This window comes from Schistocerca gregaria, unplaced genomic scaffold (assembly GCF_023897955.1).
Source record: "Schistocerca gregaria isolate iqSchGreg1 unplaced genomic scaffold, iqSchGreg1.2 ptg000310l, whole genome shotgun sequence".
In the NCBI taxonomy this organism is placed as follows: Eukaryota; Metazoa; Arthropoda; class Insecta; order Orthoptera; family Acrididae; genus Schistocerca; species Schistocerca gregaria.
In genome coordinates this window covers 65,001-80,000 of record NW_026061790.1, presented here as the reverse complement: position 1 = coordinate 80,000, position 15,000 = coordinate 65,001, and the positions used below count along the sequence as shown (strand labels likewise).

The 15,000-nt window shown below is 53.3% G+C and overlaps 2 non-coding genes and 1 pseudogene across 2 annotated transcripts; all 3 read left to right on the top strand.

Annotated features, from left to right (window-relative positions):
* Positions 1-3,336: 3,336 nt before the first annotated feature.
* Positions 3,337-5,229, top strand: LOC126305346 (small subunit ribosomal RNA). The gene has a single exon (XR_007553410.1). It is a non-coding gene; the product is annotated as a small subunit ribosomal RNA (ribosomal RNA).
* A 361-nt stretch (positions 5,230-5,590) lies between these two features.
* LOC126305299 (5.8S ribosomal RNA) lies at positions 5,591-5,745 on the top strand. The gene has a single exon (XR_007553367.1). It is a non-coding gene; the product is annotated as a 5.8S ribosomal RNA (ribosomal RNA).
* Positions 5,746-5,933: 188 nt separating this feature from the next.
* Positions 5,934-8,940, top strand: LOC126305434 (large subunit ribosomal RNA; annotated as a pseudogene).
* The last annotated feature ends 6,060 nt before the right edge of the window (positions 8,941-15,000 follow it).

The window sequence follows — 15,000 nt, the reverse complement described above, 5'->3', positions numbered from 1 at the left end:
AAATGTAACCAACTTTATCGCTTAACCTAACTGTGGCTGTACCACATTATCGCTTAACCTAACTGTGGCTGTACCACATTATCGCTTAACCTAACTGTGGCTGTACCACATTATCGCTTAACCTAACTGTGGCTGTACCACATTATCGCTTAACCTAACTGTGGCTGTACCACATTATCGCTTAACCTAACTGTGGCTGTACCACATTATCGCTTAACCTAACTGTGGCTGTACCACATTATCGCTTAACCTAACTGTGGCTGTACCACATTATCGCTTAACCTAACTGTGGCTGTACCACATTATCGCTTAACCTAACTGTGGCTGTACCACATTATCGCTTAACCTAACTGTGGCTGTACCACATTATCGCTTAACCTAACTGTGGCTGTACCACATTATCGCTTAACCTAACTGTGGCTGTACCACATTATCGCTTAACCTAACTGTGGCTGTACCACATTATCGCTTAACCTAACTGTGGCTGTACCACATTATCGCTTAACCTAACTGTGGCTGTACCACATTATCGCTTAACCTAACTCTGGTTGTACCACATTATCCCTTAACCTAACTCAAGTTGTCCCTTAACCTAACTCAAGTTGTCCCTTAACCTAACTCAAGTTGTCCCTTAACCTAACTCAAGTTGTCCCTTAACCTAACTCAAGTTGTCCCTTAACCTAACTCAAGTTGACCCTTAACCTAACTCAAGTTGTCCCTTAACCTAACTCAAGTTGTCCCTTAACCTAACTCAAGTTGTCCCTTAACCTAACTCAAGTTGTCCCTTAACCTAACTCAAGTTGTCCCTTAACCTAACTCAAGTTGTCCCTTAACCTAACTCAAGTTGTCCCTTAACCTAACTCAAGTTGTCCCTTAACCTAACTCAATTTGTCCCTTAACCTAACTCAATTTGTCCCTTAACCTAACTCAATTTGTCCCTTAACCTAACTCAATTTGTCCCTTAACCTAACTCAATTTGTCCCTTAACCTAACTCAATTTGTCCCTTAACCTAACTCAATTTGTCCCTTAACCTAACCCACGTTGTCCCTTAACCTAACTCAATTTGTCCCTTAACCTAACTCAATTTGTCCCTTAACCTAACTCAATTTGTCCCTTAACCTAACTCAATTTGTCCCTTAACCTAACCCACGTTGTCCCTTAACCTAACTCAATTTGTCCCTTAACCTAACCCACGTTGTCCCTTAACCTAACCCACGTTGTCCCTTAACCTAACCCACGTTGTCCCTTAACCTAACCCACGTTGTCCCTTAACCTAACCCACGTTGTCCCTTAACCTAACCCACGTTGTCCCTTAACCTAACCCACGTTGTCCCTTAACCTAACCCACGTTGTCCCTTAACCTAACCCACGTTGTCCCTTAACCTAACCCACGTTGTCCCTTAACCTAACCCACGTTGTCCCTTAACCTAACCCACGTTGTCCCTTAACCTAACCCACGTTGTCCCTTAACCTAACCCACGTTGTCCCTTAACCTAACCCACGTTGTCCCTTTGCCTAACATAGTTCACTGCTCGGAATCTCTGGTGTCGTTGTTATCCTCATGTAGATGTCTTGCGAGTGTTGCTTACTTTCCACATATTCCCGCTATCCACTGTCAATTGTACTGCAATAGGACTATATCGCCGCCCCCCCCCCCTCTGTCCCCCTCTTTGTGTCTCTGTCCTCTCAAGCTGGTCGGTCTGGCGTTTGAGTGTTAAATGAGCCTCGCAGCTGTTCAGTTGCATTCAGATGTCGACGCCCTCAGTGTACGTCGTGGTATGGTCTGTGTCCATTGTCCGCTGATGTCGTACGCGTAACCCACACGCTGTACCGATCATCGGTCGTTACGTACAGAGTGAAGTAGTGTGATACGTGTGACCGTACGCTGGCTGTGCCCAACGGTGTCGAATCTCAATTTCCATATGTTGTGCTCGATGCTACTTGTCTCGTCTCCCAATAACAGCTAGGTTGCACTGTGGTACGCCGTAGAGGCGTGTGGGAGGAACGTACGAACGCATTGTATGTCACCCTGGGTCGCTGGGGGTGGTGGTGCGGTGAGTCAGGTCAGGTCAGGTCAGGTCAGGTCAGGTCAGCGTGAGCCGTCTGATGTAGTGACGCGTGTATTCCGACTTTGTCGTATTGCCTCACACAAAGTGCTACCCTGGTGGACCGCGTTCCATATCTGGGACATGCCGCAGATGCCGGTTGACAGTGGATCGCGGAAGGGACATCGCATACGTGCGCGGGCCACCTTCCACGTGTTCTCTTCTGCACATGTCGCAGTGTGTATGTGGTCTGATGTAGCGTGTCGTGACACATGACATCCTGGCATGCAAGAATTGTTGAATTCGCAAATGTAGGTGGACATCTACGTTTACTGCCCAAGATACGCAAATGAACTGGAAATCCGTTGTTGAGCGGTTGTTCACGCTGGAGGTGAATCTGTGATGGCGACGATCGGTACAGCTATTAACCGGTTGTTTCAGCGGTACCCGCCACATCCACACACGTGACTAGGTCCATGTGGGTATGAAGCGATACGCGGCGGTGGCTTGGTGGGACTGTTCCCGGCCGGTGAAGGGGGGCCGCCCGGCGTGTTGGCCGCGCGCTGCGTGGGCGCACGCGCAACAGGCGGCTGGTGGGGGGCGCCGAGTGGCAGGAGCGCCAGCCGACGGGCCCGGCAGGCGGTGCAGCTACGCTGCGGCGCACCCTGCACGCGGCGCCTGGCGGCCAAAGTTGGTTCAGCCGAGCCCGGTGCGAAGCGCGGTGGACATCTGCAGTGTGCTGGTCTGATTGAGGACTGTGTGCGTTGAGGATGCGCCGCCGCCTGGCACTCGGCGCCGCGACGCCGTCTGCTGCTCGGTCGCCCCAGCGGTTCTCGCAGGTGGTTTGTATCGCAGTTGTGCGGACGTGTTGGCGCGTGCGCTGTGCTGGGAGAGTTCGCTTCTGCACCCAAGTGGGGCTTTGCCCTTGTGTGGCGCTGGCGTTGGAGCTGCCGGTCACCATAGGTGGCGCGTGTTGTCTCCCGCCGGCAATGCCACGACAGCACGCTCCCGGGCCTCTGTCGGCAGCGGCAAGCTCAGTTGGGAGCAAGGGTGTTCGCACTAAAACCGTCTACTCGCCTAACTCCGGGCGATTGCGCCTCTCTCGAAACCGACCAAGTACCTAGGACGGCGCTGCGCGCCGCCGGGACCTGAGAGGGTTTCGAGGTGTATCGTGCAGGGGAGCTCGGCCTCCTCCTGTTTGCAGAATAATTGAGCGGACGCTTGCGTGTTCGCGCGGGCCCCCGGGACACACTCCCGGGCGGCCGGCTGCTCAGCTCTAGTTGACGCAGCTCCCTGGTTGATCCTGCCAGTAGTCATATGCTTGTCTCAAAGATTAAGCCATGCATGTCTCAGTACAAGCCGCATTAAGGTGAAACCGCGAATGGCTCATTAAATCAGTTATGGTTCCTTAGATCGTACCCACGTTACTTGGATAACTGTGGTAATTCTAGAGCTAATACATGCAAACAGAGTCCCGACCAGAGATGGAAGGGACGCTTTTATTAGATCAAAACCAATCGGATTGGCTTGTCTGGTCCGTTTGCCTTGGTGACTCTGAATAACTTTGGGCTGATCGCACGGTCCTCGTACCGGCGACGCATCTTTCAAATGTCTGCCTTATCAACTGTCGATGGTAGGTTCTGCGCCTACCATGGTTGTAACGGGTAACGGGGAATCAGGGTTCGATTCCGGAGAGGGAGCCTGAGAAACGGCTACCACATCCAAGGAAGGCAGCAGGCGCGCAAATTACCCACTCCCGGCACGGGGAGGTAGTGACGAAAAATAACGATACGGGACTCATCCGAGGCCCCGTAATCGGAATGAGTACACTTTAAATCCTTTAACGAGTATCTATTGGAGGGCAAGTCTGGTGCCAGCAGCCGCGGTAATTCCAGCTCCAATAGCGTATATTAAAGTTGTTGCGGTTAAAAAGCTCGTAGTTGGATTTGTGTCCCACGCTGTTGGTTCACCGCCCGTCGGTGTTTAACTGGCATGTATCGTGGGACGTCCTGCCGGTGGGGCGAGCCGAAGGGGTGCTTTCGCGTCCCGAGGCGGACCCCGTTTAAATCCTACCAGGGTGCTCTTTGTTGAGTGTCTCGGTGGGCCGGCACGTTTACTTTGAACAAATTAGAGTGCTTAAAGCAGGCAAGCCCGCCTGAATACTGTGTGCATGGAATAATGGAATAGGACCTCGGTTCTATTTTGTTGGTTTTCGGAACCCGAGGTAATGATTAATAGGGACAGGCGGGGGCATTCGTATTGCGACGTTAGAGGTGAAATTCTTGGATCGTCGCAAGACGAACAGAAGCGAAAGCATTTGCCAAGTATGTTTTCATTAATCAAGAACGAAAGTTAGAGGTTCGAAGGCGATCAGATACCGCCCTAGTTCTAACCATAAACGATGCCAGCCAGCGATCCGCCGCAGTTCCTCCGATGACTCGGCGGGCAGCCTCCGGGAAACCAAAGCTTTTGGGTTCCGGGGGAAGTATGGTTGCAAAGCTGAAACTTAAAGGAATTGACGGAAGGGCACCACCAGGAGTGGAGCCTGCGGCTTAATTTGACTCAACACGGGAAACCTCACCAGGCCCGGACACCGGAAGGATTGACAGATTGATAGCTCTTTCTTGATTCGGTGGGTGGTGGTGCATGGCCGTTCTTAGTTGGTGGAGCGATTTGTCTGGTTAATTCCGATAACGAACGAGACTCTAGCCTGCTAACTAGTCGCGTGACATCCTTCGTGCTGTCAGCGATTACTTTTCTTCTTAGAGGGACAGGCGGCTTCTAGCCGCACGAGATTGAGCAATAACAGGTCTGTGATGCCCTTAGATGTTCTGGGCCGCACGCGCGCTACACTGAAGGAATCAGCGTGTCTTCCTAGGCCGAAAGGTCGGGGTAACCCGCTGAACCTCCTTCGTGCTAGGGATTGGGGCTTGCAATTGTTCCCCATGAACGAGGAATTCCCAGTAAGCGCGAGTCATAAGCTCGCGTTGATTACATCCCTGCCCTTTGTACACACCGCCCGTCGCTACTACCGATTGAATGATTTAGTGAGGTCTTCGGACTGGTACGCGGCATCGACTCTGTCGTTGCCGATGCTACCGGAAAGATGACCAAACTTGATCATTTAGAGGAAGTAAAAGTCGTAACAAGGTTTCCGTAGGTGAACCTGCGGAAGGATCATTACCGACTAGACTGCATGTCTTTCGATGTGCGTGTCGTGTCGCGCAACACGCTACCTGTACGGCAGTGGCCGTGCGCCGCGTGCGGAACCACGCGTGCCTCTCAAAACTAGCGGAAGTGTTGTTGTTGTGTGGTACGAGCGCTGAAGCTCTGGAGCGGCTGGCCTGCGGTACCTGGCGCCTGGCGCCGGTTTTGAATGACGTTCGCCCGAGTGCCTGTCCGCTCCGGTGTGGAGCCGTACGACGCCCATCGGCTGTGAGGCCGTTGGACACAAAAAAATAGTGGAACAGGGGCCGTCAGACGCCTCAGTCCCGCAAATGCTACTGTCTTGAAAGAGACAGTGGGAGACTGAAAAGGAAAAGATCACCCAGGACGGTGGATCACTCGGCTCGTGGGTCGATGAAGAACGCAGCAAATTGCGCGTCGACATGTGAACTGCAGGACACATGAACATCGACGTTTCGAACGCACATTGCGGTCCATGGATTCCGTTCCCGGGCCACGTCTGGCTGAGGGTCGGCTACGTATACTGAAGCGCGCGGCGTTTGTCCCGCTTCGGAGACGTGGGAGTGTCGTGGTCGCCTGTGTGGCCGGCCGCGTCTCCTTAAACGTGCGATGCGCGCCCGTCGCCTGGCGGTTCGCATACCGGTACTTTCTCGGTAGCGTGCACAGCCGGCTGGCGGTGTGGCGTGCGACACCTCGTACAACGACCTCAGAGCAGGCGAGACTACCCGCTGAATTTAAGCATATTACTAAGCGGAGGAAAAGAAACTAACAAGGATTCCCCCAGTAGCGGCGAGCGAACAGGGAAGAGTCCAGCACCGAACCCCGCAGGCTGCCGCCTGTCGTGGCATGTGGTGTTTGGGAGGGTCCACTACCCCGACGCCTCGCGCCGAGCCCAAGTCCAACTTGAATGAGGCCACGGCCCGTAGAGGGTGCCAGGCCCGTAGCGGCCGGTGCGAGCGTCGGCGGGACCTCTCCTTCGAGTCGGGTTGCTTGAGAGTGCAGCTCCAAGTGGGTGGTAAACTCCATCTGAGACTAAATATGACCACGAGACCGATAGCGAACAAGTACCGTGAGGGAAAGTTGAAAAGAACTTTGAAGAGAGAGTTCAAAAGTACGTGAAACCGTTCTGGGGTAAACGTGAGAAGTCCGAAAGGTCGAACGGGTGAGATTCACGCCCATCCGGCCACTGGCCCCCGCCCTCGGCAGATGGGGCCGGCCGCCCGCGCGGAGCAATCCGCGGCGGGGTCGTGTCCGGTTGCCTTTCCACTCGGCGCGGGGTGGGGCCGTTCCGGTGTGCGGTGGGCCGCACTTCTCCCCTAGTAGGACGTCGCGACCCGCTGGGTGCCGGCCTACGGCCCGGGTGCGCAGCCTGTCCTTCCGCGGGCCTCGGTTCGCGTCTGTTGGGCAGAGCCCCGGTGTCCTGGCTGGCTGCTCGGCGGTATATCTGGAGGAGTCGATTCGCCCCTTTGGGCGCTCGGGCTCCCGGCAAGCGCGCGCGGTTCTTCCCGGATGACGGACCTACCTGGCCCGGCCCCGGACCCGCGCCGCTGTTGGCTCGGGATGCTCTCGGGCGGAATAATCGCTCCCGTCAGCGGCGCTTCAGCTTTGGACAATTTCACGACCCGTCTTGAAACACGGACCAAGGAGTCTAACATGTGCGCGAGTCATTGGGCTGTACGAAACCTAAAGGCGTAATGAAAGTGAAGGTCTCGCCTTGCGCGGGCCGAGGGAGGATGGGGCTTCCCCGCCCTTCACGGGGCGGCGGCCTCCGCACTCCCGGGGCGTCTCGTCCTCATTGCGAGGTGAGGCGCACCTAGAGCGTACACGTTGGGACCCGAAAGATGGTGAACTATGCCTGGCCAGGACGAAGTCAGGGGAAACCCTGATGGAGGTCCGTAGCGATTCTGACGTGCAAATCGATCGTCGGAGCTGGGTATAGGGGCGAAAGACTAATCGAACCATCTAGTAGCTGGTTCCCTCCGAAGTTTCCCTCAGGATAGCTGGTGCTCGTACGAGTCTCATCCGGTAAAGCGAATGATTAGAGGCCTTGGGGCCGAAACGACCTCAACCTATTCTCAAACTTTAAATGGGTGAGATCTCCGGCTTGCTTGATATGCTGAAGCCGCGAGCAAACGACTCGGATCGGAGTGCCAAGTGGGCCACTTTTGGTAAGCAGAACTGGCGCTGTGGGATGAACCAAACGCCGAGTTAAGGCGCCCGAATCGACGCTCATGGGAAACCATGAAAGGCGTTGGTTGCTTAAGACAGCAGGACGGTGGCCATGGAAGTCGGAATCCGCTAAGGAGTGTGTAACAACTCACCTGCCGAAGCAACTAGCCCTGAAAATGGATGGCGCTGAAGCGTCGTGCCTATACTCGGCCGTCAGTCTGGCAGTCATGGCCGGTCCTCGCGGCCGGCCGCGAAGCCCTGACGAGTAGGAGGGTCGCGGCGGTGGGCGCAGAAGGGTCTGGGCGTGAGCCTGCCTGGAGCCGCCGTCGGTGCAGATCTTGGTGGTAGTAGCAAATACTCCAGCGAGGCCCTGGAGGGCTGACGCGGAGAAGGGTTTCGTGTGAACAGCCGTTGCACACGAGTCAGTCGATCCTAAGCCCTAGGAGAAATCCGATGTTGATGGGGGCCGTCAGAGCATGATGCACTTTGTGCTGGCCCCCGTTGGGCGAAAGGGAATCCGGTTCCTATTCCGGAACCCGGCAGCGGAACCGATATAAGTCGGGCCCCTCTTTTAGAGATGCTCGTCGGGGTAACCCAAAAGGACCCGGAGACGCCGTCGGGAGATCGGGGAAGAGTTTTCTTTTCTGCATGAGCGTTCGAGTTCCCTGGAATCCTCTAGCAGGGAGATAGGGTTTGGAACGCGAAGAGCACCGCAGTTGCGGCGGTGTCCCGATCTTCCCCTCGGACCTTGAAACTCCGGGAGAGGGCCACGTGGAGGTGTCGCGCCGGTTCGTACCCATATCCGCAGCAGGTCTCCAAGGTGAAGAGCCTCTAGTCGATAGAATAATGTAGGTAAGGGAAGTCGGCAAATTGGATCCGTAACTTCGGGATAAGGATTGGCTCTGAGGATCGGGGCGTGTCGGGCTTGGTCGGGAAGTGGGTCAGCGCTAACGTGCCGGGCCTGGGCGAGGTGAGTGCCGTAGGGGTGCCGGTAAGTGCGGGCGTTTAGCGCGGGCGTGGTCTGCTCTCGCCGTTGGTTGGCCTCGTGCTGGCCGGCGGTGCAGGATGCGCGCGCCTGCGCGGCGTTCGCGCCCCGGTGCTTCAACCTGCGTGCAGGATCCGAGCTCGGTCCCGTGCCTTGGCCTCCCACGGATCTTCCTTGCTGCGAGGCCGCGTCCGCCTTAGCGTGCTCCTCCGGGGGCGCGCGGGTGCGCGGATTCTCTTCGGCCGCCATTCAACGATCAACTCAGAACTGGCACGGACTGGGGGAATCCGACTGTCTAATTAAAACAAAGCATTGCGATGGCCCTAGCGGGTGTTGACGCAATGTGATTTCTGCCCAGTGCTCTGAATGTCAACGTGAAGAAATTCAAGCAAGCGCGGGTAAACGGCGGGAGTAACTATGACTCTCTTAAGGTAGCCAAATGCCTCGTCATCTAATTAGTGACGCGCATGAATGGATTAACGAGATTCCCGCTGTCCCTATCTACTGCAATCCTCACGGTCCGCACTGGCCCACCGTTAATTAGCAAAAGCGGTGGGTGAGACATGGTCGGTCATGATCCCCCGGTACGTGTGGAGACCCCCCTGGGGAACGTAACTCGGGCTTGAGTGCCGCACCGTCTCGATGATGTCAAACTCCACAATATAAGACCCAGCTACCACCTTCAACATCTCTGGGCTGTGGATTTGTGAGGGTTGTCGTGTGTCAAGGTAGGACGTAAAACTCCCGTCGCGGCAAGACGTTAAGTGCCCCCAACCCAAGCGAAAGCAAAGGGTGCGTGGCGCAGGGGAAGCTGCGTAACGAGAGACACACCACCTGTCTCTCCTGAGTTGAGCGCGGCGGCTGGGCGAGGGTATGAGGGTAAGTCTCACGACGATCCTGGGGCCCTGCGGTCTGGCTGCTGCAGTTCCTCACGTCCTGGACGACGTTAAATGGTCCCCCAACCCAAGGCGAAAGCAAAGGGTGCATGGCGCAGGGGAAGCTGCGTCGCAAGGGACACAAGATCTGTCCCTCGCAGGGCAAACAACATCTCAGCTCTGCAAACCCCACGTCCACATTCGCTGGGGAGGGATCACGGCCCGAGCCGGCAAAGGCTCATCGCCGTGAACGGGATGTCCCGGACATGCTCCGTCAAGCCGGGGCATGGTGACATGTCCCCGGCTAGGTTAGATGGGGCCAGACCCCCGAAAGTCTGGGGGACCGACCCAGCACCTGGGTAGGACTGGGTTCTTGGCCTTTAGGTGGGAACTCGGCCGAGTAGGGGGCGAAGGCCGAGAGGTGAATCCGCCTCTCCGGAATGCGGTGGGCATTTGCCGGGGAGGGACGGGTGAAATCCCCAGTGATGTGGTTGTGGAAGGGCACTAGTGCGCTGGAAACGGCGTGCTAAACCCAGCAGCTCTTAAAGCTCTTGGTCAAGGGGCGGGACTGGTGAGCGAGCTGCAATTTGCCCCCCCCATGCCAGAGAGGCCGGTCCGGGGTAAGAGACGGGCCTCCAATTTATCACTCTTCAATTCAATCAATGATGGCAGAAAACGTGGAGAGTGATACGGCGCTACCGGAGCAAGACGCTCCATTCGATGCAAGATCAAACGTCTCCGTCATGGAGCGACACGCGCATTTTCTTCGGCTTCTAGACCGAAGCGTTAAACATGGAAAGATCACCGCAGATCAAATTCGGGTGATCAAAGAAGAAGTTGCCAACTGGGCTTTGGCGCATGCCAAGCTCGAGGGGCAATATGAAGAGATAAAGGCGGAAAATGACCGCCTTAGAAAAGAGGCGGCAAAGCCCCAGAAGTCTTATGCTGCAGTTGCGGCAGCACCAATCACAATAAAACGCACGGTGCAAGATACGATAAAGCAGAACGTACAGAAGGCTGTCCCAACAGTCTTCATAAAGCCTAAGAAAGGGGACGATGTCAAGACGGCAAAAGCCAAGTTTGAAAAGAGTATAAACCCTAGAGTAGATAAGATCAAAATAAATCAGATCAGGACTACAAAAAACGTATTGATAGTCGAACTGGCCTCTACTGAGGACAGTGACAAACTAATGAACAATACTAAAATTCAGGAGTCATTTACATGCGAAAAGCCCAGAAAGCGAAGGCCACTTATGATGATGTACGACGTACCATCATATATGACCCAGGACGACGTGGCTGACTGTGTTTACGCACAGAATTTTGAGGACAAAATGACTCGCGAAGAATTCACAGAACAATTCAAGGTCCGCTTCAAGGCAGGTCCTCGTGACCGAAACACTGTGCACCATGCCATTGAAGTGTCACCGGAATTGCGTAAACAGATCATTACAACCAATAGATTATACGTAGGCTATAATGCAATATCCGTCAAGGACTATACAGCCCTTGCTAAATGTACCAAATGTCACGATTACGGACATGTTGCAAAATACTGTAGCTTCCTAAACCCAGTATGTGGGAATTGTGGAAGCGAAAAGCATGACAAAACAAAGTGCGACAGAGAAACGCCCACCTGCATCCCTTGTAAATACCGGAAACGCACCTGCAACACTCCTGGTAAGGAGTGTGCAACCTATAAAATAATGATACAGCGGCTCATACAGAGGACAGACTATGGCAACGCGCTATAGAGTCACTCGAAAATCACCTAGCAAGCAGTTGCGAGATGCAGGTCGGTGGCGGAAGCTCAAGGAATCACAGGAATCTCTGCCCTCGGTGGTCAACGAGCGAGAGGAGGAGAGGCAGGTCTATTCTGTCTTAGTTCCAGACGTGCGACCGGAGATGCGGGACTTCTCCTGCCAGGTTGGGTCCTTCCTGGCCATTAGGAGGAGTCCTCCAGGTGATCCGGCGACCGAGCAGACCAACTTGGAGTCTACCTCTTCACAGAGTGGGGGCTTTCTCACGCGCAAGGAGGGAGAGACCTATACACTTCCTGTTCCGACAGAGCGGCCGGAGTCGACGGATTTCTCCTGTCAGGTCGGGGGTTTCCTGGCTACAGGGAGGGGTCATCTAGGCTTCCGGGAGGCGGCGGTGACCGGCGGGGCGGCTTCATCCGTCGGGAGCGGGGGTTCCCGCTCGTCCTCGGGGGCGGAGTCGTCGTCGGCTGCCGCGCCAGTCTCTGCAGCAGAGCACCAGCAGACTCCAAAAATGACGCAAGAGGATGTCGAAACAATTCAAGTTGGAAAAATGTACACTCAGTGTCCACCAGGAGACACATACACCATTTGTGAGGAAACGTTAAGACTGTCAAGACTGGAGGAACCCACAGCCCTAAACGCGGCTCTGAGGCAGCTGGTGAGGGTCGGGCATCCTCGCGGAGAGAAGGTCACGTTCCCGGCACTGGAGGATGCAGACTGTATTCATCTCGCTGCGTTAAACATTCCCACAGACTTTGAAAAATTACAAGACCTAGTGTCAAAATTATATATCAGACGGGGTCGGGAGTTCGATATCGACAAGACCTATAAAAACATGGTCAAGATGCACGGCAGGATTGGTTTTGATCCTGCCCAGGTATGGCCTGACAGCCATTTCTACACCAGACACCCGGATTAAGATAAAAGTCTTACAAATAAATGCTATGAGGAGCTCCCTTGTAACTCAGGAGCTCCGAAAGATAGCGGAAGAGAAAAATATCGATGTTATGTTAATTCAAGAGCCAGGCTCTGCCTCCGGCAAGGTCACAGGCTTTCCCGTCACTGCCCAGGTAATATCAATGGGTCCAAACCCCATGTCAGCAATTGTCATCTACAACAAGTTAATCAAAACCACTGTCTTGACACAGTATTGCACTTCCCATGTAACAGTTGTGGAGATAAACTTTTATAATACATCTTGGTACATAATTAATATATATTGTCAATACAGGGATCCAATCAATATTTATCTTGGGCAGTTATCTACAGTATTGCGAGCCCTAGCAGGCAAAGCAATTATAATATCAATGGACAGTAACGCAAAATCCCCCCTATGGCACAGTCAAGTTCAAGATCAAAGAGGACTGGCACTGGAAGACATAATTATGGAACATAATTTAAATGTTGTCAATCTCCCCGGCAACCCTCCTACCTACAGGAGCAGAGCTGGGGCAGCATCCTCTATTGATGTCACGCTCTGCACGACAAACATTGTAAACAATATCCAAAATTGGCAGGTCAACGACAACATAACCACCAGTGATCATAACGCTATTGAATTTACAATAGCATCACAAGGGGAGCATGTGCTAGAGGGGTGGACAATGCAGTATGACTACGGGAGAGCAGACTGGGACCTGTTGGAGGCGGAGTTTCATCCTCCGGAGCTGGGAGACGGTCCTTTTGAAGTAGAGGAAGCCGTAGGGGCCTTAATTGTCTCAATCAGGGCGGCTTTGGCCGCGGCGATACCGACGCGAAGGCGCTTCATACGAAAAGCGACTTCTCCATGGACTCCAGAGCTTACCCGGCTCAGGCAGTCTATGAGAAGAGCACGAAGCAGCTATCAAAGGTCCTTCACCCAGGAGGAACGGCACTACCATCTTGCCCAGTATAGGAGAAGGAAATGGCTTTTCAAAGAAACTCTCAGACAACACCGCCAGCGGAGCTGGGAGGATTTTGTAAAGTCTCACCTGACTTTGGATCCATGGGGTACACCGTACAAAATAGTAAGAGAAAAAATCCATTCACCAATGCATCTCTCGACTGTACGAGTCGGTGACACAGACAGAATGACACAGGACTGGTCAGAGACCGCTGAGGAGCTACTGAGGGTGCTCCTCCCAGACGATCGACCTGACACAGACACCGAGATGCAGCAGGAAATAAGACGGCAAGACCAGCTACACTACCACAACAACGTACAGGTGTACCCCTACTCCATCGAGGAAGTGAAGGCAGCTATTCGCTCCTTTGCAAAGTGCAAGGCCCCGGGGCCGGATGCAATTCCTGCAGAAGTTCTGCAATGCATTGCAAACAAACTGGCTCCGGGCCTCACGAAAATTTACAACAGATGTATGGAAACACAGGTCTTCCCAACCTGCTGGAAGACGGCAGAAGTTATTATTATCAAAAAGGCTCCTGATAAGGATCCAATGCTGCCCAAATCCTACCGACCTATCTGTCTCCTGGACGTCTTGGGAAAGACATTTGAGAAGCTGCTGGTCTCTAGACTGTCTAGTCATAGAGTCCTACGTGGAATGAGTGATTCGCAATACGGATTCCGAGCTCGGAAGTCAACATCTGACGCTATCAACAAAGTCGTAAGTATTGTACACTCATCCACGCGGAAGTACGTCCTCGGAGTTATGGTGGATATTTCGGGTGCCTTCGACAATCTGTGGTGGCCGGCGCTCTTTTCTCGACTTCGAGAATTGGAATGCCCGGCGGCGCTATATGGTTGTCTGAAGGACTACTGCAGAAATAGAGTCGCCAGAATCACGGCTCCTGGTGTCGTGGTGTCTAAGAACATCTCAAAGGGCTGTCCGCAGGGTTCTGTGTGCGGCCCTTTGTTTTGGGACGTGAATATGGACCCATTACTGGAAACACTAGAAAGGAACAACATGACATTAGGAGTCGTGGCGTATGCAGACGACCTCCTCGTTCTCGTTGAGGGCGACAGCCGTGCCGAGATTGAGACAAGAGCGGCCCATGTATCCGAAATTCTGATACAATGGTGTCAAAATTCAAAACTGGAAATCGCGCCTCAAAAATCAAGTATCATCTTGTTAAAAGGCAGACTAGCCAGAGATCCTATTATAAGGTTAAATAACCGTATAGTCGCAAGAACACGCGCTGCAAAGTACTTGGGCGTCTTCATAGACGAATCCTGGAGCTACATCCCACACACAAATCACGTTGCCTCTAAGGCTCTGGCAGTACTAAACAAATTAATAAGTATAGCCCAACGGCGTTTCCATCTCCCTCCGATTGCAACAAAAATGTATAATAACTGTGTTTTGGTACCAATCGTGGGATACGGCTCCAGTGCCTGGGCCCACAAACTCACTCAGGTCAAGCCTGCCACTATGGTAAGAAGGATACAGCGCAACGTAATACTAAGGTGTGTAGGCGCATTTGGTACAACACCCACAGATGCACTGTGTCTAATCATGGGACTCTGCCCTTTAGATCTGTTAATCAGACAGCAGGCTGCAATGTACTGGCTTTCCAAACGAGAACACCAACAAGTCACATTAATAATGGGTGAACACCTCAACAATGTAAAAGAAATTAAACAAAAAACGATCAATCTCTGGCAACAACAATGGGATACATCCGATACAGGAAGGCGTGTCTATGACCTCCTTCCAAGTATTCAGGAAAGAATACGTATGAAACACTTCGTCCCCTCTCAAGGCATTGTACACTTTCTAACAGGACACGGCCCATATCCTGTGTATCTCCATCGGATTGGAAGTCGTCCGACACCTGAGTGCGTTTGTGGCGCCCCTGTGGGGACGCCCGAGCACGTAGTGTTTGAATGTCCCGACTTTGATCCAGTCGCCTCAGAGCTAAGGCTTGAAATCCAAGACCAAACAGTCAGGAACATTCTGAGAAACCCTGAGAAATATAACACTTTACAATGTCTAGTTGACCAAGTGTCACAATTTGCAAAATTAATTTTCGAGGAGAACTACCA